The 24,786-nt window shown below is 42.2% G+C and overlaps 9 non-coding genes and 2 pseudogenes across 9 annotated transcripts; all 11 read right to left on the reverse strand.

Moving 5' to 3' along the window:
- Positions 1-1,115: 1,115 nt before the first annotated feature.
- On the reverse strand, positions 1,116-1,303 carry LOC141223464 (U2 spliceosomal RNA). Its single transcript, XR_012291083.1, has one exon. It is a non-coding gene; the product is annotated as a U2 spliceosomal RNA (small nuclear RNA).
- A 6,453-nt stretch (positions 1,304-7,756) lies between these two features.
- On the reverse strand, positions 7,757-7,947 carry LOC141223392 (U2 spliceosomal RNA). The gene has a single exon (XR_012291020.1). It is a non-coding gene; the product is annotated as a U2 spliceosomal RNA (small nuclear RNA).
- Positions 7,948-9,045: 1,098 nt separating this feature from the next.
- LOC141223394 (U2 spliceosomal RNA) lies at positions 9,046-9,236 on the reverse strand. Its single transcript, XR_012291022.1, has one exon. It is a non-coding gene; the product is annotated as a U2 spliceosomal RNA (small nuclear RNA).
- A 1,098-nt stretch (positions 9,237-10,334) lies between these two features.
- LOC141223388 (U2 spliceosomal RNA) lies at positions 10,335-10,525 on the reverse strand. The gene has a single exon (XR_012291016.1). It is a non-coding gene; the product is annotated as a U2 spliceosomal RNA (small nuclear RNA).
- Positions 10,526-11,623: 1,098 nt separating this feature from the next.
- Positions 11,624-11,814, reverse strand: LOC141223393 (U2 spliceosomal RNA). Its single transcript, XR_012291021.1, has one exon. It is a non-coding gene; the product is annotated as a U2 spliceosomal RNA (small nuclear RNA).
- A 1,098-nt stretch (positions 11,815-12,912) lies between these two features.
- Positions 12,913-13,099, reverse strand: LOC141223489 (U2 spliceosomal RNA). Its single transcript, XR_012291103.1, has one exon. It is a non-coding gene; the product is annotated as a U2 spliceosomal RNA (small nuclear RNA).
- Positions 13,100-19,488: 6,389 nt separating this feature from the next.
- On the reverse strand, positions 19,489-19,679 carry LOC141223288 (U2 spliceosomal RNA). Its single transcript, XR_012290920.1, has one exon. It is a non-coding gene; the product is annotated as a U2 spliceosomal RNA (small nuclear RNA).
- A 1,115-nt stretch (positions 19,680-20,794) lies between these two features.
- Positions 20,795-20,985, reverse strand: LOC141223289 (U2 spliceosomal RNA). The gene has a single exon (XR_012290921.1). It is a non-coding gene; the product is annotated as a U2 spliceosomal RNA (small nuclear RNA).
- A 1,115-nt stretch (positions 20,986-22,100) lies between these two features.
- On the reverse strand, positions 22,101-22,291 carry LOC141223290 (U2 spliceosomal RNA). The gene has a single exon (XR_012290922.1). It is a non-coding gene; the product is annotated as a U2 spliceosomal RNA (small nuclear RNA).
- Positions 22,292-23,406: 1,115 nt separating this feature from the next.
- On the reverse strand, positions 23,407-23,583 carry LOC141223510 (U2 spliceosomal RNA; annotated as a pseudogene).
- Positions 23,584-24,377: 794 nt separating this feature from the next.
- Positions 24,378-24,469, reverse strand: LOC141223549 (U2 spliceosomal RNA; annotated as a pseudogene).
- Between the last annotated feature and the right edge of the window lie 317 nt (positions 24,470-24,786).

The following is a 24,786-nucleotide window of genomic DNA, read 5'->3' on the forward strand; positions in this document are numbered from 1 at the left end:
AACCAGAATTGGTTTCAAACTACGGAGCCACCCAAGGATCCTGAAAAGTCCATTTGTGGAGATGAGCTCCTGGACTCCCGTTAAGAAGACATGTTGTCAACCTCTAGATCCCTTACATGCCTGCACTTTTCGGCTTGCTGCTGCTGCAATCCACGCGTTTTAGATCTGCATAACTCCACCTCTTTAAACACAGCACCTTCACCCCCTGCTGTTCCCACCCGCCTCAACACCGTTGGAAGGGAGGAGAACCAATTAAGGCGGGGGGTGGGGTGGAACGAGCAGCTGTCCACCCTTAGCAGGAGGGCTCCTGATTACATACCTCTCCTGCTGCTGCTGCTGCTGGCTGTCCAGCAGCAGACTGAAGGTGGCTGCTGCTGTGCACAGGTATATAAAGGCTCAGAGCCTATTATGACACGCGCAGCCAGCGTTCCATTGCCACATTCCATCTACTGCAGGCAGGATACCTGGCTGGCTGAATGTCGCTGAGAAGCTCACAGAGACCGCCATAAGCAACAGTTTAACAGAATGCCACAGACTAATCAACCAAACTTTTTGGGTTGGGTTCTCTTTTATAGTCTGCAGGCATTAAATGAAAGAAGTCAGTGTTCCAGCAGAGGGAGACAACGTTTCAGAAAAGGCATTGTAGCAAACCAAAAAAGAAATTTTAAGCGCAGCAGAGTAACCAGCGCACATACCTGTTAGCTCAGGTGAGTTTAAAAGGCTGCTGTTGATAACAAGGGCATTTGCTAAATAGATGGTGTGTGTGCAACAATATACTGAAAGGTCAATTATATTGTGCAGCTTATCTCACCACCTGTAGTTATTTAGGTGAAAGCTCCAAAATGCTTGCCTAATATGTCTGTTTATCCAAAAGGAAGTAAAAAGGGAGAGCTAGAAAGATAGCATTGCATCACATTACATGGCAATGCAATGCACAGTTGCTGAAGTTGAACCAAAATGAGCTTGTAATCTGGCTTCTGCAACTTTGAACATGAAAAATCCAATGAGGAGAAGAAAAGCAAAGCCAAAGAGTCCATCCCAAAATCCGACAAACAAGCAAAATGAACAAAAAACATTGAATTCAATTCTTTCTGATTTTAGAAACTGCATTAAAGAAGGGGTGCACCGGTCCTGGAGATACTGCAATACCAGGTCAATGCGTGGAGTGGACAGAGCAAGCTCTTTTTCCATCTCCCTGTTCTAAAAATCCATTTAATATATGGTCCCCAGATAGGGGACGTATCAGATATTAAACTGATAAGAACAGATTTTTTTTTTAATTTGGCTATCCCCTCACAGGGATAAAACCAGTTTTATTTAAAAATTACACAGATGTACAGAAATAAAAGCAACATGTTACATCATTACAAATTTTTATACATTGTCTCGAAACATACGAGACTTAAAAGCATAAATTATTCAAATAGGATAAAAATTTGCATATATTCAAATTAATAAAATGTTACAAAAATTCAAAATGTGTTCCATACATTGACATCCCATTTTAGGGAGATATTTGGATTATTTTTTTTATCTAATAAAAAATATACATACATTTCACTTAAACAAAAACTAAAAACATCATTTAAAGACAATTCATCATGATTAAAAATTAAAATATTTCGGGCTTTCCAGAGAGCTATTTTGGCGCAATTTATTGTCTTCCATGCCATAATTTTTTGGTCTTTTGTTGGGCATTCCATAAGTCCATAAAGTATTGTGGCGTAGTTAAAGTCTTTGAGGTCTGCCACTTTTTCCATCAGAGGGAGCAATTTTCTCCAGAACGCTTTTGCAAAAGGACAAGTCCATAGTAGATGTTTCACTGATTCCTCCTCTTGACATCCGCTTCTTGGGCAAATGGCAGACCTCACGAGTCCTCTTCTATGTTGGAATGCCCGGCACGGAAGACATTGGTGTGCGCAGCTCCAAGCCAAATCTTTCTGTATATTAAAAAGATATTTTGCATTAATGACTTTCCATATATTCAATATTTGTTCATCATCATAGCGCTCAATGTTACATAACTCTTCATTTTTACAAAGACTTTTAATTAATTTCTTACTATTTTGTAGATCTCCCGCTTCTTTACCCCCTAAATTAAAATGAATCACTATTTTTTCTAAAATTAAATAATGCGTTGGCAGTTTAAAAGCATATGGAGATGATAAAACCGTTTCAAACCACCCAAACTTTCTCATAAAAAAACCAGTGTTATAACGCATAAAAAAGGACCAATAGTGATTTTTAAAAAGGGCATTAAAACAGAAGCAAAAAAATTTAATTAAAAGGAATCTACTAAAATCTGGAAAGTCTTTCCCACCTTTGAGCTTTGGTTTTGTTACAATTTCTCTTTTTAATTTCTCCATCTTAGAACTCCAGAAAAAAGTAAAACATGCTTTAGTGATCTTTTTTAAAATATTTACAGGGGGAGGGAAAACCAAACTCAAATACAATAAAAGAGGCAAAATGACCATTTTTATAATTAATACTTTACCCTCCATCGTTAATTTTCTCATATTCCACATACATATTTTCGTATTCACTTTCTGAGCTACCGCCTCCCAGTTATTTAGACCATTATTGGATTCACAGAAAGAAATACCTAAAATATTAATAGATTCAGTTATTGGAATAAAAACATCGTGTAAAATCATCTCCCCAATATTTAAAATACTACTCTTATTAAAATTAACCTTAAAACCAGAAGCTGTACAAAAGGATTGGATCTGTTTGAGTGAGTTTTGTAGTGATGGTGCATCTCGGCAAAGGACCGCCACATCGTCCATGTAACCCACCACTTTTGCTTCTGTTCCTTTGCTTCCAGGTAGAGGGATACCACATATTTGTCTATCTCTACGGATTGCACATAAAAGTGGCTCAAGAGCACAAATAAAAAGTAGTGGGGACAGGGGGCACCCCTGTTTTACCCCTGATTTTAAAAAAACATCTTGTGTCTTAAAACCATTTACTAAAATCTTACTTGTGCAGTCCTTATAAAACGCTTTAAGAGATAATAAAAACCTTTCTGGTATGCCCATTTTTTCTAAAACCTTAAAAAGATAAAAATGAGAAATCTGATCAAAAGCTTTTTCGAAGTCAATTGATAAAATTGCCATCTTCCCTTTTCTGTTTTTAATGTCTTCAATACAGTCTTTAACAAGGTTTAGATTGTCCCAGATACTGCGCTCAGGCACACCACATACTTGGTTTGAGTGGATTATTTTTCCTATAATTTTTTTAAGGCGGTTTGCACAAATTTTTGCCATTATTTTATAGTCACAGTTTAGTAGGGTTATAGGTCTCCAGTTTTTTAAGTCTGTCTTATCACCTTTCTTATATAATAATGAGACCTCCCCTTTTTTCCAGGATTTTAATAAAACCTTATCATTAAAAACTTCAGTAAAAACATAAAACAGATCCTCTTTTAAAATATCATAAAATTTTACATAAAACTCTATAGGAATACCGTCTGATCCAGGGACTTTTCCAATTTTAAAACTTTTTATGGTTTGTAAAATTTCTTCTTCTGTTATGTTTTGTGATAAAAACTCTTGGGAGGCGGTATCTAAAACAGATGTTATTTCTTCTAGGGAATTTTGCATTATATTTTCATCTATTGTTTTATCATTAAAAAGATTAAAATAGTAACCATGTACCTTTTCCAAAATTTTTCCCATATTTTTCTCTCCATCTATATCTTCAATTACTGTTTTTTTCTCTCTAATTTTTTTAAAAAAATATCTAGAACATTTTTCGTCTTCCTCCATGTGTTTTATTCTGGAGCGGAAAATGAGCTCTTTCCCTTTTTGTTCTAGTGATTTTGTTATTTCTTCTTTCAGTATTTTAATATCTTTTTCTACTTCTAGACCATTTTCTCTAAGTTTATATAAGGTCTGTAACCTGGTATTTAAATTATTATATAATTCTAGCTTTTCTTTTGCTTTATATATGCTTTTCTTAATAAAAAAATCTTTTATTTTTTTTTTCATTTTATCCCACCAGGCACTTATAGGGACATTTACATCTTTCTTCCTCCTGCAGTTTTTATAAAATTCAATAAAATCCGATAAAATCTTAGAATCATTTAAAAGGGATACATTCATTTTCCAAGTTTTTTTCCCACATTTTTTATTAGCATTAATTTTTACACTAAAAGATAAAAATTTATGATCTGAGAAGATATTATCGTGGGTTTCACATTTATCAGGTAAAATTTGTTCTGAACCGAATATAAAATCTATTCTTGAACTGCAATTTAAATTGCTCCAGGTAAAGCCGGCCTCTACTGAACTAGTCTTGTTGCATTCTTTATAAATATCAACAAGTCTAAAATCACTTAAAATATTACTTAACATACCGGAAGTTTTGTCATAGTTTCTACTTACGGCTGTAGAGCGCCGACTTTCACCCTTTAAAATACAATTAAAATCACCTGCCAAGATAAAAGGTTCAGAGGTATTAATAAATAATGGTAAAATCTCTAACATGTCAGCTCTTTCATTTTTATCTGGGGACCCATAAAAATTTAAAAATTGCCATTTTACACCATTAATAAAAGCTTTAACTAATAACATACGACCTGGTAAAATCTCTTGGATAAAATCAATTTGAACGTTTCCCTTAAAAAGTATAGCTATCCCTGCTGATCCGGTAACATTTGACCCGGACCACACTGATGGGCCACATTTCCAATCCTCTTTGTATTTTTTGTAGGATACTGTGTGCGGGATATTGCATTCCTGTAAAAAGAAGACGGAAGCAGTAAGACAAGTTAAAAAATTAAATAATGTTACTCTTCTGGTTTTTGATTTTAGACCCCTCACATTGAGGGAAATGCCCTTAAGTTCTGCCATTGGAGGAAAGTAAAAAAATTATATAAAACAGAAATACGGAACTTACTTCCTATCCGCTGAACCGGCCAGACCACTTACGCTCGAGCTACTTCCCTCGTCCGAATTTATCGTAAGTAAGGACTCCATGGAGGAGGAACTTGACTCACCAAGACAATGACCCAACGCTACATGTGAGTAGCTTGGGAGACAACTAAGAGGAACAGCACCCTGGGTCTCCATGGGCTGGCCATTCAGATCCTTATCAGGTGGGTCCCCAGGTGGCTCCCCTGCACCCAGGGGAGGCCGACACACAGGGGAAGGTTGTGTACAAGGCAATGTACCCGAGCTCACGGAGCTGGCAAGGCCCGGCTCCCCACCGGGGTCAGCAGGGTCCGGGACCTTTGGGGGACCAACGTCCACATCCCCACCAGGAGATGTGTCCATCTGATCCCCATCAGCCGCTCCATTCGAACCATCTTTCTTCCCTCTTTTCTTTTTATGGGGACCCACCGTAGTCCAGTTAGCCTCAGACTCAGGCCCAGGAAACCCAGTTTTTGCCTCGGGCTCGGTGTCAACCTTCTGCCGGTCTCTTTTGGTTTTACCGATCATGCCCTTTTGTTCCTTTTCTGCCTTTCTTTTAGCCTCCCTGTTGTCTTGGTGCCAACTTTTCCTCACTGCTTGGGAGTTACCCTTCATTACCTCTGAGCTTTCCTCATCACTCGAATCGCCCTCTTTGCTCGCTGAGGCTCCAGGTTGTTGTTCCTCCTCCTGAGGGGTGGTCTGACCTGTTGGTTCATTTTCAGATGTCCTGGCCTTTTCCTTCCGTCTCTGTTCGGCCTCCCAGAACCTATGTGGGCATGAAAAATAAAAATGACCAGGTTTTTGGCAGAAATTACATTTTTTATCATGAGGACATTCTTTGGTGTCATGTTCTGTACTAGCACAGTTTCTACAGGTTGCCTCACAGTCATCCTTAAAATGGCCATATTTTCCACAGTTTCTACAAAAGGGTGGCATACCAGAAAAAAAGAAGTCTCCATTTGAGGAACCTATTTTAAAACGTGCAGGAGGGAGTTTCACACCGCCTGGGAAATTAGGGTCTCTTTCACATGTTACTAGAAATTTCCATTTGGACGTCCATATGTGAAACTCATTAAGTACTTTCCCTATACATTTTACACTTTTAAAGTACATTGAAAGAAAACATGTTAGTTCCACTGAAGTAACGAAAGGAGAAAATACTTTAAGGATTACCATTTTTACCTCATCCAGGACGTGCTCGATAACTTGTATTCCTTTTAGAATAGGATTGTTTTTTGCCTTTCTGGCTCTTACCAGGACATCCTGAAAATGGCCTTCCCCGGTGAAGGTGATGTCATAATCGCCACGCCTCGGATAATCCTGGATAGAGAGAATCTCGTTCTTCTGCACATGAAAGAGCCCTTCAAGCACGTCCTGGACTACGTACCGCAATTTCCTTTCATCACTTCCGCCCTCTGTGAAATGAATACGGATAGTGTTTTTAAGCCTCGCATAGTGAGGCACGAGGTTGGGGTCAACCTCCATGGTAACGCAACAAGAAAAAGCAAATCGCAAACCGCTTGCAATCTGCGCCTTTCAGAGTTCTGTAAACAGAAACACCTGAGAGGCTGGGGGGGATCGCAACCCGTTACCCTGGGACTAAGCCCTCTCCCAATAGCAGCAGGCAGGGGAGCCCACCGAAGTGGGTCACCCTGCAAGGCCGAGGAGAGGGGTACCCGAGTACCTTCTGGACCACAGTCGCCTGTACAAGACACTTGACCGCAGCCAAAAGGCCGAGAAGCGATAACCAGAATTGGTTTCGGCCTTCGTTGCCACCCTCTGATCCTGAAAAGTCCATTTGTGGAGATGGCCACCTGGACTCCCGTTAAGAAGACATGTTGTCAACCTCTAGATCCCTTACATGCCTGCACTTTTCGGCTTGCTGCTGCAGCAATCCACGCGTTTTAGATCTGCATGACTCCAACTATTTTAGCACAGCACCCTCACCCCCTGCTGTTCCCACCCGCCTCAACACCGGTGGAAGGGAGGAGAACCAATTAAGGGGGGGACGAGCAGCTGTCTACCCTTAGCAGGTGTGTTGCTGATTACTTACCTTTCCTGCTGCTGTTGGCTGTCCAGCAGCAGACTGAAGGTGGCTGCTGCCGTGCGCTGGTATATAAAGGCTCAGAGCCTATTATGACACGCGCAGCCAGTGTTCCATTGCCACATTCCATCTACTGCAGGCAGGATACCTGGCTGGTTGAACGGCACTGAGAAGCTCACAGAGACCGCCATAAGCAACAGTTTAAAAGAATGCCACAGACTAATCAACCAAACTTTTTGGGTTGGGTTATTTCTTATAGTCTGCAGGCATTAAATGAAAGAAGTCAGTGTTCCACCAGAGGGAGACAACGTTTCAGAAAAGGCATTGGAGCAAGCCAAAAAAGACATTTTAAGTGCAGCAGAGTAACCAGCGCACATACCTGTTAGCTCAGGTGAGTTTAAATGGCTGCTGTTGATAACAAGGGCATTTGCTAAATAGATGGTGTGTGTGCAACAATATACTGAAAGAACAATTATATTTTGCAGCTTATCTCACCACCTGTAATTAGTTAGGTGAAAGCTCCAAAATGCTTGCCTAATATGGCTGTTTATCCAAAAGTAAGGAAAGAGGGAGAGCTAGATAGATAGCATTGCATTACAGTACATGGCTATGCAATGCAGAGTTGCTGAAGTTGAACCAAAATGAGTTTGTCATCTGGCTTCTGCAACTTTTAACATGAAAAATACAATGAGGAGAAGAAAAGCAAAGCCAAAAAGTCCATCCAAAAATCCGACAAACAAGCAAAAGCAACAAAAAGCATTGAATTCAATTCTTTCTGATTTTAGAAACTGCATTAAAGAATGAGTGCACTGGTCCTGGAAATGCTGCAATACCAGGTCAATGCGTGGAGTGGACAGAGCAAGCTCTTTTACCACCTCCCTGTTCTAAAAATCCATTTAATATATGGTCCCCAGATAGGGGACGTATCAGATATTAAACTGATAAGAACAGATACTACACTTGATCTTAGCCAAAAGGCCGAGAAGCGATAACCAGAATTGGTTTCGGCCTACGGTGCCACCCTCGGATCCTGAAAAGTCCATTTGTGGAGATGGCCACCTGGACTCCCGTTAAGAAGACATGTTGTCAACCTCTAGATCCCTTACATGCCTGCACTTTTCGGCTTGCTGCTGCAGCAATCCACGCGTTTTAGATCTGCATGACTCCAACTATTTTAGCACAGCACCCTCACCCCCTGCTGTTCCCACCCACCTCAACACCGGTGGAAGGGAGGAGAACCAATTAAGGGGGGGACGAGCAGCTGTCTACCCTTAGCAAGAGTGTTGCTGATTACTTAACTTTCCTGCTGCTGCTGGCTGTCCAGCAGCAGACTGAAGGTGGCTGCTGCCGTGCGCTGGTATATAAAGGCTCAGAGCCTATTATAACACGCGCAGCCAGTGTTCCATTGCCACATTCCATCTACTGCAGGCAGGATACCTGGCTGGTTGAACGGCACTGAGAAGCTCACAGAGACCGCCATAAGCAACAGTTTAAAAGAATGCCACAGACTAATCAACCAAACTTTTTGGGTTGGGTTATTTTTTATAGTCTGCAGGCGTTAAATGAAAGAAGTCAGTGTTCCACCAGAGGGAGACAACGTTTCAGAAAAGGCATTGGAGCAAGCCAAAAAAGACATTTTAAGTGCAGCAGAGTAACCAGCGCACATACCTGTTAGCTCAGGTGAGTTTAAATGGCTGCTGTTGATAACAAGGGCATTTGCTAAATAGATGGTGTGTGTGCAACAATATACTGAAAGAACAATTATATTGTGCAGCTTATCTCACCACCTGTAATTAGTTAGGTGAAAGCTCCAAAATGCTTGCCTAATATGGCTGTTTATCCAAAAGGAAGTAAAGAGGGAGAGCTAGATAGATAGCATTGCACTACAGTACATGGCTATGCAATGCAGAGTTGCTGAAGTTGAACCAAAATGAGTTTGTCATCTGGCTTCTGTAACTTTTAACATGAAAAATACAATGAGGAGAAGAAAAGCAAAGCCAAAAAGTCCATCCAAAAATCCGACAAACAAGCAAAAGCAACAAAAAGCATTGAATTCAATTCTTTCTGATTTTAGAAACTGCATTAAAGAATGAGTGCACTGGTCCTGGAAATGCTGCAACACCAGGTCAATGCGTGGAGTGGACAGAGCAAGCTCTTTTACCATCTCCCTGTTCTAAAAATCCATTTAATATATGGTCCCCAGATAGGGGACGTATCAGATATTAAACTGATAAGAACAGATACTACACTTGATCTTAGCCAAAAGGCCGAGAAGCGATAACCAGAATTGGTTTCGGCCTACGGTGCCACCCTCGGATCCTGAAAAGTCCAATTGTGGAGATGGCCACCTGGACTCCCGTTAAGAAGACATGTTGTCAACCTCTAGATCCCTTACATGCCTGCACTTTTCGGCTTGCTGCTGCAGCAATCCACGCGTTTTAGATCTGCATGACTCCAACTATTTTAGCACAGCACCCTCACCCCCTGCTGTTCCCACCCACCTCAACACCGGTGGAAGGGAGGAGAACCAATTAAGGGGGGGACGAGCAGCTGTCTACCCTTAGCAAGAGTGTTGCTGATTACTTAACTTTCCTGCTGCTGCTGGCTGTCCAGCAGCAGACTGAAGGTGGCTGCTGCCGTGCGCTGGTATATAAAGGCTCAGAGCCTATTATGACACGCGCAGCCAGTGTTCCATTGCCACATTCCATCTACTGCAGGCAGGATACCTGGCTGGTTGAACGGCACTGAGAAGCTCACAGAGACCGCCATAAGCAACAGTTTAAAAGAATGCCACAGACTAATCAACCAAACTTTTTGGGTTGGGTTATTTTTTATAGTCTGCAGGCGTTAAATGAAAGAAGTCAGTGTTCCACCAGAGGGAGACAACGTTTCAGAAAAGGCATTGGAGCAAGCCAAAAAAGACATTTTAAGTGCAGCAGAGTAACCAGCGCACATACCTGTTAGCTCAGGTGAGTTTAAAAGGCTGCTGTTGATAACAAGGGCATTTGCTAAATAGATGGTGTGTGTGCAACAATATACTGAAAGAACAATTATATTGTGCAGCTTATCTCACCACCTGTAATTAGTTAGGTGAAAGCTCCAAAATGCTTGCCTAATATGGCTGTTTATCCAAAAGGAAGTAAAGAGGGAGAGCTAGATAGATAGCATTGCACTACAGTACATGGCTATGCAATGCAGAGTTGCTGAAGTTGAACCAAAATGAGTTTGTCATCTGGCTTCTGTAACTTTTAACATGAAAAATACAATGAGGAGAAGAAAAGCAAAGCCAAAAAGTCCATCCAAAAATCCGACAAACAAGCAAAAGCAACAAAAAGCATTGAATTCAATTCTTTCTGATTTTAGAAACTGCATTAAAGAATGAGTGCACTGGTCCTGGAGATACTGCAATACCAGGTCAATGCGTGGAGTGGACAGAGCAAGCTCTTTTACCATCTCCCTGTTCTAAAAATCCATTTAATATATGGTCCCCAGATAGGGGACGTATCAGATATTAAACTGATAAGAACAGATACTATACTTGATCTTAGCCAAAAGGCCGAGAAGCGATAACCAGAATTGGTTTCGGCCTACGGTGCCACCCTCGGATCCTGAAAAGTCCATTTGTGGAGATGGCCACCTGGACTCCCGTTAAGAAGACATGTTGTCAACCTCTAGATCCCTTATATGCCTGCACTTTTCGGCTTGCTGCTGCAGCAATCCACGCGTTTTAGATCTGCATGACTCCAACTATTTTAGCACAGCACCCTCACCCCCTGCTGTTCCCACCCGCCTCAACACCGGTGGAAGGGAGGAGAACCAATTAAGGGGGGGACGAGCAGCTGTCTACCCTTAGCAGGAGTATTGCTGATTACTTACCTTTCCTGCTGCTGCTGGCTGTCCAGCAGCAGACTGAAGGTGGCTGCTGCCGTGCGCTGGTATATAAAGGCTCAGAGCCTATTATGACATGCGCAGCCAGTGTTCCATTGCCACATTCCATCTACTGCAGGCAGGATACCTGGCTGGTTGAACGGCACTGAGAAGCTCACAGAGACCGCCATAAGCAACAGTTTAAAAGAATGCCACAGACTAATCAACCAAACTTTTTGGGTTGGGTTATTTTTTATAGTCTGCAGGCGTTAAATGAAAGAAGTCAGTGTTCCACCAGAGGGAGACAACGTTTCAGAAAAGGCATTGGAGCAAGCCAAAAAAGACATTTTAAGTGCAGCAGAGTAACCAGCGCACATACCTGTTAGCTCAGGTGAGTTTAAATGGCTGCTGTTGATAACAAGGGCATTTGCTAAATAGATGGTGTGTGTGCAACAATATACTGAAAGAACAATTATATTGTGCAGCTTATCTCACCACCTGTAATTAGTTAGGTGAAAGCTCCAAAATGCTTGCCTAATATGTCTGTTTATCCAAAAGGAAGTAAAGAGGGAGAGCTAGATAGATAGCATTGCATTACAGTACATGGCTATGCAATGCAGAGTTGCTGAAGTTGAACCAAAATGAGTTTGTCATCTGGCTTCTGCAACTTTTAACATGAAAAATACAATGAGGAGAAGAAAAGCAAAGCCAAAAAGTCCATCCAAAAATCCGACAAACAAGCAAAAGCAACAAAAAGCATTGAATTCAATTCTTTCTGATTTTAGAAACTGCATTAAAGAATGAGTGCACTGGTCCTGGAAATGCTGCAATACCAGGTCAATGCGTGGAGTGGACAGAGCAAGCTCTTTTACCACCTCCCTGTTCTAAAAATCCATTTAATATATGGTCCCCAGATAGGGGACGTATCAGATATTAAACTGATAAGAACAGATACTACACTTGATCTTAGCCAAAAGGCCGAGAAGCGATAACCAGAATTGGTTTCGGCCTACGGTGCCACCCTCGGATCCTGAAAAGTCCATTTGTGGAGATGGCCACCTGGACTCCCGTTAAGAAGACATGTTGTCAACCTCTAGATCCCTTACATGCCTGCACTTTTCGGCTTGCTGCTGCAGCAATCCACGCGTTTTAGATCTGCATGACTCCAACTATTTTAGCACAGCACCCTCACCCCCTGCTGTTCCCACCCGCCTCAACACCGGTGGAAGGGAGGAGAACCAATTAAGGGGGGGGCGAGCAGCTGTCTACCCTTAGCAGGAGTGTTGCTGATTACTTACCTTTCCTGCTGCTGCTGGCTGTCCAGCAGCAGACTGAAGGTGGCTGCTGCCGTGCGCTGGTATATAAAGGCTCAGAGCCTATTATGACACGCGCAGCCAGTGTTCCATTGCCACATTCCATCTACTGCAGGCAGGATACCTGGCTGGTTGAACGGCACTGAGAAGCTCACAGAGACCGCCATAAGCAACAGTTTAAAAGAATGCCACAGACTAATCAACCAAACTTTTTGGGTTGGGTTATTTTTTATAGTCTGCAGGCGTTAAATGAAAGAAGTCAGTGTTCCACCAGAGGGAGACAACGTTTCAGAAAAGGCATTGGAGCAAGCCAAAAAAGACATTTTAAGTGCAGCAGAGTAACCAGCGCACATACCTGTTAGCTCAGGTGAGTTTAAAAGGCTGCTGTTGATAACAAGGGCATTTGCTAATTAGATGGTGTGTGTACAACAATATACTGAAAGAACAATTATATTGTGCAGCTTATCTCACCACCTGTAATTAGTTAGGTGAAAGCTCCAAAATGCTTGCCTAATATGGCTGTTTATCCAAAAGGAAGTAAAGAGGGAGAGCTAGATAGATAGCATTGCATTACAGTACATGGCTATGCAATGCAGAGTTGCTGAAGTTGAATCAAAATGAGTTTGTCATCTGGCTTCTGCAACTTTTAACATGAAAAATACAATGAGGAGAAGAAAAGCAAAGCCAAAAAGTCCATCCAAAAATCCGACAAACAAGCAAAAGCAACAAAAAACATTGAATTCAATTCTTTCTGATTTTAGAAACTGCATTAAAGAATGAGTGCACTGGTCCTGGAAATGCTGCAATACCAGGTCAATGCGTGGAGTGGACAGAGCAAGCTCTTTTACCATCTCCCTGTTCTAAAAATCCATTTAATATATGGTCCCCAGATAGGGGACGTATCAGATATTAAACTGATAAGAACAGATTTTTTTTAATTTGGCTATCCCCTGCAGAGGGATAAAACCGTTTATTAAAACTTTAACAAATTACAAGCATAATTAAACAAATACCAAACGTTAAAAGACAAATGAAATTTACAAAACAAAAAAATACAAAGATTTTAAATAATTAGGTTCCATTGGTCAACAAGCCATTTTTTGGAAATATGTACATTCTTCTTTTTGTCAATTAAATAATAAGTATACATTTCACATAAACATAAACTTAAAACATCATTCACTGATAAAACATCTTGTTTAAAAATAGCAATATTGCGCGCTTTCCAGAGAGATGACTTGGCGCAGTTCACTGTCTTCCAAGCCATTGTGTACTGGTCCATTGTGGGGCATTCCATAAGTCCGTATAGCACAGTTTTATATGTAAAGTCCTTGAGGTCTGCCACCCTTTCCAGTAGGGGGAGCAGTCTTCTCCAGAAATCCTTTGCAAAATTACATGTCCATAATAGATGTTCCACCGTTTCCTCTTCTTGGCATCCGGCTCTTGGGCAGATGGCAGACCTCACAAATCCTCTTCTGTACTGGAATGCCCGGCAAGGAAGACAGCGGTGCATGCAACTCCAAGCCAGATCTCTCTGTTCATTAAAAAGATAAAAACGTTAATCATTTTCCAGATAGACATAGATTTGTCATCATCATATCTGTCAACATTACATATTTCCTCACTTTTACGTATTTCTTTAATTAGTTTCTTACTATTTCTTAATTCCTCTATTTTCTTAGTCCCTAAATTAAAATCGGACACTATTTTCCTTAAAATCTCATAATGCGTCGACAAATTAAAAGCATGGGGCACAGATATATTAACTTCATACCATCCAAACTTTCTCATAAAAAATCCTGTATTAAAACGCATAAAAAAGGACCAATAGTGATTCTTAAAAAGGGCATTAAAACAGTAAACGAACAGATGGATTAAAAGAAACCTATTAAAATCTGGAAAATCTTTACCACCTTTTACTTTTGATTTCATCACGATTTCTCTTTTCAGCTTTTCCATTTTTGAGTTCCAAAAGAAGGTAAAACAGGTTTTGGTTATCTTTTTTAAAACAATAACAGGCGGGGGGAAAACCATGCTAAGATACAATAAAAGAGGTAAAATCACCATCTTTAAAACCAATACTTTACCCTCCATTGTAAGTCTCCTCATGTTCCACATACATATTTTCGTATTTACTTTCTGTGTAACTGTTTCCCAACTATTATAACCATCATTATTTTCAGTGAATGATATACCTAAAATGGAAATGGATTCGGAGACATTAATTGGTAGATCGCGTAAAATCATCCCCCCAACACTTAAAATGTTACACTTATTAAAATTGATTTTAAAACCAGAAGCTAGACAAAAGGATTGCACTTGATGGAGAGTGGCCGTAAGTGATGGTGCATCTGTACACAAGACCGCCACGTCATCCATGTAGCCTACAACCTTGGCCTCCAAACCACCGCTTCCAGGCAGAGGGACACCGCATATCTGTTTATTTTGGCGTATTGCACATAACATTGGTTCCAGTGCACAGATAAACAGTAGGGGGGACAGAGGGCATCCCTGTTTCACCCCTGACCGTAAAAATACCTCTTGTGTCTTAAAACCATTCACTAAAATCTTACTTGTACAATCCTTGTAAAATGCTTTAAGCGATAGTAAAAACCCTTCTGGTATGCCCATTTTCTCTAAAACTTTAAAAAGATAAAAGTGTGAGACACGGTCAAATGCTTTTTCAAAATCAATAGATAAAATCGCCATTTTCCCCTTTCTGTCTTTCACTTCCTCAATACAGTCTTTCACTAAATTCAGATTGTCCCATATACTGCGCCCCGGCACCCCACTCACTTGATTAGAATGAATAACTTTGCTGATGACTTCTTTTAGACGATTTGCACAAATTTTAGCCATTATTTTATAGTCACAATTTAAAAGTGTTATTGGTCTCCAGTTTTCTAATTTTGATTTATCACCTTTTTTGTATAGGAGGGAGACTTCACCTTTCTTCCAGGAATTTAATAAAACCTTATTATTAAAAACCTCAGTAAACAAATAAAACAAATCATCTTTTAAAATATCATAAAAACATACATAAAATTCTATTGGGATGCCATCAGGACCAGGGACCTTTCCAGTTTTAAAACTTTTAATATTTTTTAACACTTCTTGTTCCGTTAAAACTTGGGATAAAAACTCTTGGGATGCGGGATCTAAAACAGCCGTTAGTCCTTTCAGCGAATCATCCATTAATTTATTATCTATATTTTTTCCATTAAAAAGATTAGAAAAAAAAAACTCAACTTTACCCAGCATATTTTTTATATTATTCTCACCATCTATATGGTCAATTATCACTTTTTCTTTTTTATTTTTCCTAAAAAAATATCTGGAACACTTTTCATTTTCTTCTATATGTTGTACTCTAGAACGAAAAATGATCTCTTTTCCTTTTTGTTCTATCCATTTTGAAATCTCTTCTTTTAAGTTTGAAATATCAAGTTGTACATCTATCCCATTGTCTCTGAGCTTAAATAATGTTTGTAGGCGGGTATTTAAAATTCTATATTCTTCATATTTTTCTTTGGCTCTACATATACTCTTTTTAATAAAAAAGTCTTTTATTTTTACTTTCATTCTATCCCACCATACACTCATAGTCTCATTTGTTTTTTTCCCTTTTCTACATTTCCTATAAAACTCAATAAAATCTGATAAAATCTGCGTGTCGGTTAAAAGGGATACGTTCATTTTCCAGCTTTTCTTACCACATTTTTTGTTGTCATTTACTTTTATGGTAAAGGATAAAAGTTTATGGTCTGAAAATATATTAGTTAAAACTTCACATTTGGCAGGTATTGTTTTGTCTGAACCAAAAATAAAATCAATCCTAGAGCTACAATTAGCATTGTTCCAAGTGAAACCGGCGTCCTCTGGGCTGTCACTATGACACTCTTTATATATGTCTATCAATTTAGCATCTTTGACTATATCATGTAGCATACCTGAGGTTTTATCGTAGTTCCTGCTTACAGAGCTGGAGCGCCGGTTTTCACCTTTTAAAACACAATTAAAATCCCCTGCTAAGATAAAAGGTTCAGAGTTATTAATAAATAATGGTAAAAGATCAAGCATTTCGGCTCTTTCATTTTTCTCTGGGGATCCATAAAAATTTAAAAACTGCCATCTAATACCATCAATAAAAGCTTTCACTAATAAAATACGACCTGGTAAAATTTCCTGAATAAAATCAATTAAAACGTTCCCTTTAAAAAGTATGGCTACACCCGCTGATCCTGCAGCATTCGATCCGGACCAGACAGATGGCCCACACTTTCACTCATCTTTATATTTTTGATATGACATTTCATGTGGGATATTACATTCTTGCAGAAAAAATACAGATGCAGTAAAACACGTAAAAAAATTAAAAAGAGCAGTTCTTCTCGTGTTAGATTTTATGCCTCTCACGTTGAGGGAAATACCTTTGAGTTCAGCCATCATTAGAAAATGTAAAAATTTTACTTAGGTAACTAAGAGCAACGGATTTACCTGTCCGATGAACCTGATCAGACCACTGGGCTTGCGCCTCCCTCCTCATCTGATAGTATCGTCACGAGAGTCTCCGTGGAGGAGGAAAGATTACCACATTTATATAAACCCGACGCTACACTGGCATAGCTCGGAGGGCTGGCTGGCAGAACCCGCTGGGTCTCCATTGGCTGGCCATGCAGTTCCTCATCAGGTGGGTCCCCGAGGGGTTCCGCCGCCCCTGTTTGACCTGTAGAAGGTCGTCCTATAGGAGGAGGTTGCGCACAAGGCAGAGCCTCTGACTCTTCAGAGGCAGCAAGATCCCGGTCCCCACCTGTAGCAGCGGAGACCGAAACCCCTGAGGGTCCAGCGTCCACGTCCCCTTCTGGAGAAGTGTCCATCTGTTCACCTCCTGCTGCCTCCTCCGAACCACCCTTTTTCTTTTTCTTAGGACCCACCTTTATCCACTCAGCGCCCTCAGCCCTAGGAGACTCAGACTGGGCATGGGCTTCTGTGTCGGCCTTTTGCCGGTCCCTTTTGACCTTACCAGTAGTGCCCTTCTGCTCCTTCTCAGCCCTCCTTTTGGACTCCCGCAGGTCCTGCAGCCAGGTTTTGGGATTTGGTATTTTACCTGTCATAGACTCTGGAGACACTTCACTATTTGGTACGCCCTTATTGTCTCCAGAGGCTCCAGGTTGTTGTTCCTCCTCCTCAGGGGTGGTCTGATCTTTTGGTCCTTGGTCGGACGTCTTGGACTTCCCCTTTTGCTCATCTTCCCGAAATCTGTGAGGGCAAGAAAAATAAAAGTGACCTGGAGTCTGGCAAAAACTGCATTTCTTTTCCTTAGGGCATTCTTTTGTCTCATGTTCTTCACTAGCACAATTTCTACATGATACATGACAGTTTTCTTTTGAATGACCATAGCGCCCACAATTTCTGCAATATACTGGCATCCCAGAAAAGAAGAAATCCCCATTTGTTTGCCCAATTTTGAAACGGGCAGGGGGGAGCCGTATACCACCTGGTGTATTTGGATCTCTTGTACACTTCACAAGGAATTTCCACTTAGATGTCCATATGTTATATTCGTTTAATATCTTCCCAATACATTTAACACTTTTAAAATAAATTGCTAGAAATGACATTACTTCTGGAGCAGAAACAAAGGGCGAAAATACTTTTACAATAACCAGTCTTACCTCATCCAGGACGTGCTCAACAATTTGTATCCCTTTCAAAACAGGACTATTTTCAACTTTTTTTAACTTTTCTAGTACATCTCTAAAAATACCTTCTCCGGTGAATGTGATGTCATAGTCACCTCTTCTGGGATAATCCTGGATGGAGAGAATTTCATTCCTTTGTACGCCAAGAAGGTTCCTGAGCACGTCCTGGACTACATACCCTAATTTTCTCATATCCGAGCCACCCGCCGTGAAGTGAACTCGGATAGAGTTTTTTAGCCTCGCATAAAGAGGCACGAGGTTAGGGTCAACCTCCATGGAAAAACGCAACAAGGTTGCAAATTGCAGCCGCTTGCAATCTGCACTCCCAGTGTTCTTGCAGCGAAAAACACCTGGAAGCTGGGGGATCGCAACTCGTTACCCTGGGACTAAGCCCTCTCCCTAATAGCAGCAAGCAGGTTAAGTCCACCAAAGTGGACGATCCTGCCAGGCCAAGGAGAGGGGTACCCGAGTGCCCTTCAACCACAATCTCCTGCAATAAAGCACTTGATCGTAGCCAAAAGGCCGAGAAGCGATAACGAGAATTGGTTTCAAACTACGGAGCCACCCAAGGATCCTGAAAAGTCCATTTGTGGAGATGAGCTCCTGGACTCCCGTTAAGAAGACATGTTGTCAACCTCTAGATCCCTTACATGCCTGCACTTTTCGGCTTGCTGCTGCTGCAATCCACGCGTTTTAGATCTGCATAACTCCACCTCTTTAAACACAGCACCTTCACCCCCTGCTGTTCCCACCCGCCTCAACACCGTTGGAAGGGAGGAGAACCAATTAAGGCGGGGGGTGGGGTGGAACGAGCAGCTGTCTACCCTTAGCAGGAGGGCTCCTGATTACATACCTCTCCTGCTGCTGCTGCTGCTGGCTGTCCAGCAGCAGACTGAAGGTGGCTGCTGCTGTGCACAGGTATATAAAGGCTCAGAGCCTATTATGACACGCGCAGCCAGCGTTCCATTGCCACATTCCATCTACTGCAGGCAGGATACCTGGCTGGCTGAATGTCGCTGAGAAGCTCACAGAGACCGCCATAAGCAACAGTTTAACAGAATGCCACAGACTAATCAACCAAACTTTTTGGGTTGGGTTCTCTTTTATAGTCTGCAGGCATTAAATGAAAGAAGTCAGTGTTCCAGCAGAAGGAGACAACGTTTCAGAAAAGGCATTGTAGCAAACCAAAATAGAAATTTTAAGCGCAGCAGAGTAACCAGCGCACATACCTGTTAGCTCAGGTGAGTTTAAAAGGCTGCTGTTGATAACAAGGGCATTTGCTAAATAGATGGTGTGTGTGCAACAATATACTGAAAGGTCAATTATATTGTGCAGCTTATCTCACCACCTGTAGTTATTTAGGTGAAAGCTCCAAAATGCTTGCCTAATATGTCTGTTTATCCAAAAGGAAGTAAAAAGGGAGAGCTAGAAAGATAGCATTGCATCACATTACATGGCAATGCAATGCACAGTTGCTGAAGTTGAACCAAAATGAGCTTGTAATCTGGCTTCTGCAACTTTGAACATGAAAAATCCAATGAGGAGAAGAAAAGCAAAGCCAAAGAGTCCATCCCAAAATCCGACAAACAAGCAAAATGAACAAAAAACATTGAATTCAATTCTTTCTGATTTTAGAAACTGCATTAAAGAAGGGGTGCACCGGTCCTGGAGATACTGCAATACCAGGTCAATGCGTGGAGTGGACAGAGCAAGCTCTTTTTCCATCTCCCTGTTCTAAAAATCCATTTAATATATGGTCCCCAGATAGGGGACGTATCAGATATTAAACTGATAAGAACAGATACTACACTTGATCTTAGCCAAAAGGCCGAGAAGCGATAACCAGAATTGGTTTCAAACTACGGAGCCACCCAAGGATCCTGAAAAGTCCATTTGTGGAGATGAGCTCCTGGACTCCCGTTAAGAAGACATGTTGTCAACCTCTAGATCCCTTACATGCCTGCACTTTTCGGCTTGCTGCTGCTGCAATCCACGCGTTTTAGATCTGCATAACTCCACCTCTTTAAACACAGCACCTTCACCCCCTGCTGTTCCCACCCGCCTCAACACCGTTGGAAGGGAGGAGAACCAATTAAGGCGGGGGGTGGGGTGGAACGAGCAGCTGTCTACCCTTAGCAGGAGGGCTCCTGATTACATACCTCTCCTGCTGCTGCTGCTGCTGGCTGTCCAGCAGCAGACTGAAGGTGGCTGCTGCTGTGCACAGGTATATAAAGGCTCAGAGCCTATTATGACACGCGCAGCCAGCGTTCCATTGCCACATTCCATCTACTGCAGGCAGGATACCTGGCTGGCTGAATGTCGCTGAGAAGCTCACAGAGACCGCCATAAGCAACAGTTTAACAGAATGCCACAGACTAATCAACCAAACTTTTTGGGTTGGGTTCTCTTTTATAGTCTGCAGGCATTAAATGAAAGAAGTCAGTGTTCCAGCAGAAGGAGACAACGTTTCAGAAAAGGCATTGTAGCAAACCAAAAAAGAAATTTTAAGCGCAGCAGAGTAACCAGCGCACATACCTGTTAGCTCAGGTGAGTTTAAAAGGCTGCTGTTGATAACAAGGGCATTTGCTAAATAGATGGTGTGTGTGCAACAATATACTGAAAGGTCAATTATATTGTGCAGCTTATCTCACCACCTGTAGTTATTTAGGTGAAAGCTCCAAAATGCTTGCCTAATATGTCTGTTTATCCAAAAGGAAGTAAAAAGGGAGAGCTAGAAAGATAGCATTGCATCACATTACATGGCAATGCAATGCACAGTTGCTGAAGTTGAACCAAAATGAGCTTGTAATCTGGCTTCTGCAACTTTGAACATGAAAAATCCAATGAGGAGAAGAAAAGCAAAGCCAAAGAGTCCATCCCAAAATCCGACAAACAAGCAAAATGAACAAAAAACATTGAATTCAATTCTTTCTGATTTTAGAAACTGCATTAAAGAAGGGGTGCACCGGTCCTGGAGATACTGCAATACCAGGTCAATGCGTGGAGTGGACAGAGCAAGCTCTTTTTCCATCTCCCTGTTCTAAAAATCCATTTAATATATGGTCCCCAGATAGGGGACGTATCAGATATTAAACTGATAAGAACAGATACTACACTTGATCTTAGCCAAAAGGCCGAGAAGCGATAACCAGAATTGGTTTCAAACTACGGAGCCACCCAAGGATCCTGAAAAGTCCATTTGTGGAGATGAGCTCCTGGACTCCCGTTAAGAAGACATGTTGTCAACCTCTAGATCCCTTACATGCCTGCACTTTTCGGCTTGCTGCTGCTGCAATCCACGCGTTTTAGATCTGCATAACTCCACCTCTTTAAACACAGCACCTTCACCCCCTGCTGTTCCCACCCGCCTCAACACCGTTGGAAGGGAGGAGAACCAATTAAGGCGGGGGGTGGGGTGGAACGAGCAGCTGTCTACCCTTAGCAGGAGGGCTCCTGATTACATACCTCTCCTGCTGCTGCTGCTGCTGGCTGTCCAGCAGCAGACTGAAGGTGGCTGCTGCTGTGCACAGGTATATAAAGGCTCAGAGCCTATTATGACACGCGCAGCCAGCGTTCCATTGCCACATTCCATCTACTGCAGGCAGGATACCTGGCTGGCTGAATGTCGCTGAGAAGCTCACAGAGACCGCCATAAGCAACAGTTTAACAGAATGCCACAGACTAATCAACCAAACTTTTTGGGTTGGGTTCTCTTTTATAGTCTGCAGGCATTAAATGAAAGAAGTCAGTGTTCCAGCAGAAGGAGACAACGTTTCAGAAAAGGCATTGTAGCAAACCAAAAAAGAAATTTTAAGCGCAGCAGAGTAACCAGCGCACATACCTGTTAGCTCAGGTGAGTTTAAAAGGCTGCTGTTGATAACAAGGGCATTTGCTAAATAGATGGTGTGTGTGCAACAATATACTGAAAGGTCAATTATATTGTGCAGCTTATCTCACCACCTGTAGTTATTTAGGTGAAAGCTCCAAAATGCTTGCCTAATATGTCTGTTTATCCAAAAGGAAGTAAAAAGGGAGAGCTAGAAAGATAGCATTGCATCACATTACATGGCAATGCAATGCACAGTTGCTGAAGTTGAACCAAAATGAGCTTGTAATCTGGCTTCTGCAACTTTGAACATGAAAAATCCAATGAGGAGAAGAAAAGCAAAGCCAAAGAGTCCATCCCAAAATCCGACAAACAAGCAAAATGAACAAAAAACATTGAATTCAATTCTTTCTGATTTTAGAAACTGCATTAAAGAAGGGGTGCACCGGTCCTGGAGATACTGCAATACCAGGTCAATGCGTGGAGTGGACAGAGCAAGCTCTTTTTCCATCTCCCTGTTCTAAAAATCCATTTAATATATGGTCCCCAGATAGGGGACGTATCAGATATTAAACTGATAAGAACAGATACTACACTTGATCTTAGCCAAAAGGCCGAGAAGCGATAACCAGAATTGGTTTCAAACTACGGAGCCACCCAAGGATCCTGAAAAGTCCATTTGTGGAGATGAGCTCCTGGACTCCCGTTAAGAAGACATGTTGTCAACCTCTAGATCCCTTACATGCCTGCACTTTTCGGCTTGCTGCTGCTGCAATCCACGCGTTTTAGATCTGCATAACTCCACCTCTTTAAACACAGCACCTTCACCCCCTGCTGTTCCCACCCGCCTCAACACCGTTGGAAGGGAGGAGAACCAATTAAGGCGGGGGGGTGGGTGGAACGAGCAGCTGTCTACCCTTAGCAGGAGGGCTCCTGATTACATACCTCTCCTGCTGCTGCTGCTGCTGGCTGTCCAGCAGCAGACTGAAGGTGGCTGCTGCTGTGCACAGGTATATAAAGGCTCAGAGCCTATTATGACACGCGCAGCCAGCGTTCCATTGCCACATTCCATCTACTGCAGGCAGGATACCTGGCTGGCTGAATGTCGCTGAGAAGCTCACAGAGACCGCCATAAGCAACAGTTTAACAGAATGCCACAGACTAATCAACCAAACTTTTTGGGTTGGGTTCTCTTTTATAGTCTGCAGGCATTAAATGAAAGAAGTCAGTGTTCCAGCAGAAGGAGACAACGTTTCAGAAAAGGCATTGTAGCAAACCAAAAAAGAAATTTTAAGCGCAGCAGAGTAACCAGCGCACATACCTGTTAGCTCAGGTGAGTTTAAAAGGCTGCTGTTGATAACAAGGGCATTTGCTAAATAGATGGTGTGTGTGCAACAATATACTGAAAGGTCAATTATATTGTGCAGCTTATCTCACCACCTGTAGTTATTTAGGTGAAAGCTCCAAAATGCTTGCCTAATATGTCTGTTTATCCAAAAGGAAGTAAAAAGGGAGAGCTAGAAAGATAGCATTGCATCACATTACATGGCAATGCAATGCACAGTTGCTGAAGTTGAACCAAAATGAGCTTGTAATCTGGCTTCTGCAACTTTGAACATGAAAAATCCAATGAGGAGAAGAAAAGCAAAGCCAAAGAGTCCATCCCAAAATCCGAGAAACAAGCAAAATGAACAAAAAACATTGAATTCAATTCTTTCTGATTTTAGAAACTGCATTAAAGAAGGGGTGCACCGGTCCTGGAGATACTGCAATACCAGGTCAATGCGTGGAGTGGACAGAGCAAGCTCTTTTTCCATCTCCCTGTTCTAAAAATCCATTTAATATATGATCCCCAGATAGGGGACGTATCAGATATTAAACTGATAAGAACAGATTTTTTTTTTTTTGAAAGCCCGAATTCGTGTACAAAACCCGAGTGCGCTTAAAAAAGTGACAAGTGCCACAAAAAAAGTGCACTAGGATGCTGGTCTTCTTGAAACCCTCTCCAAAAGGAGATGGGTCCCCCAAACCATTCCCCGTCCCTCCGAGCCAAAAGGCCACAGCGAGGAACAGGGACAAAAAGCCACCTCCAGCCGAAGCCAGAGGCGACCCAATCTTACCCCCAGCACCTGCCCAAGTTCTCACCCGAGCAAGGCACTGGGAGCCAAAGACTGTGCTCCCCTCCCGGAAGAGGGGAGCCAACAACGCTCTCCTCCCGAAAGAGGAGAGCCAGGGGGGTTCAGGGGGGAGCGGAACCTGATGGCCACACACTCCCCCCCTAGACCTGCCAAGAGAGGAACCCGTAAGGGAACCGCATCCCGACAAAATCCTAGTAGGACGTGACACACGTGAATAAGTGGACACACAGTGACAAAGAAATTAAATAAATAGTGAAGGTTTCACAGTATAATACTGCCCGGACCTTCGACCGGGAATTGAAAAATTCCCCATCCTAAGGCCAGAAGGCCCGGAATAAGGGTGTGTGCGAAGAAAGAAAATTTGAAGTGCTTGTGCAAATGTGCCATAAACTCAAGTGGGGTTCCCAATCCCAGTGAGTTAAGGCACCCCAGGGTCACCACTCCTGGGGCACTTCACACTTCGGGCTTTCGATCTTCCCCGGCCCAATGGCGTCGATCCTGGGGGGCCATGCTTTCCACCAGATGACTATATTAGCCACCTGGCGTACTAACAAGCGCCTAAACCCCAGTGTGCATAATGTATCAATCTACTAGGGCGGCCAACATCCAAAACCGCCTTTTCGAAAGATACTACACTTGATCTTAGCCAAAAGGCCGAGAAGCGATAACCAGAATTGGTTTCAAACTACGGAGCCACCCAAGGATCCTGAAAAGTCCATTTGTGGAGATGAGCTCCTGGACTCCCGTTAAGAAGACATGTTGTCAACCTCTAGATCCCTTACATGCCTGCACTTTTCGGCTTGCTGCTGCTGCAATCCACGCGTTTTAGATCTGCATAACTCCACCTCTTTAAACACAGCACCTTCACCCCCTGCTGTTCCCACCCGCCTCAACACCGTTGGAAGGGAGGAGAACCAATTAAGGCGGGGGGTGGGGTGGAACGAGCAGCTGTCTACCCTTAGCAGGAGGGCTCCTGATTACAT

This window comes from Phyllobates terribilis, unplaced genomic scaffold (assembly GCF_046119375.1).
Source record: "Phyllobates terribilis strain yellow unplaced genomic scaffold, ASM4611937v1 Scaffold_376__1_contigs__length_1858288, whole genome shotgun sequence".
NCBI classification, from domain to species: domain Eukaryota; kingdom Metazoa; phylum Chordata; class Amphibia; order Anura; family Dendrobatidae; genus Phyllobates; species Phyllobates terribilis.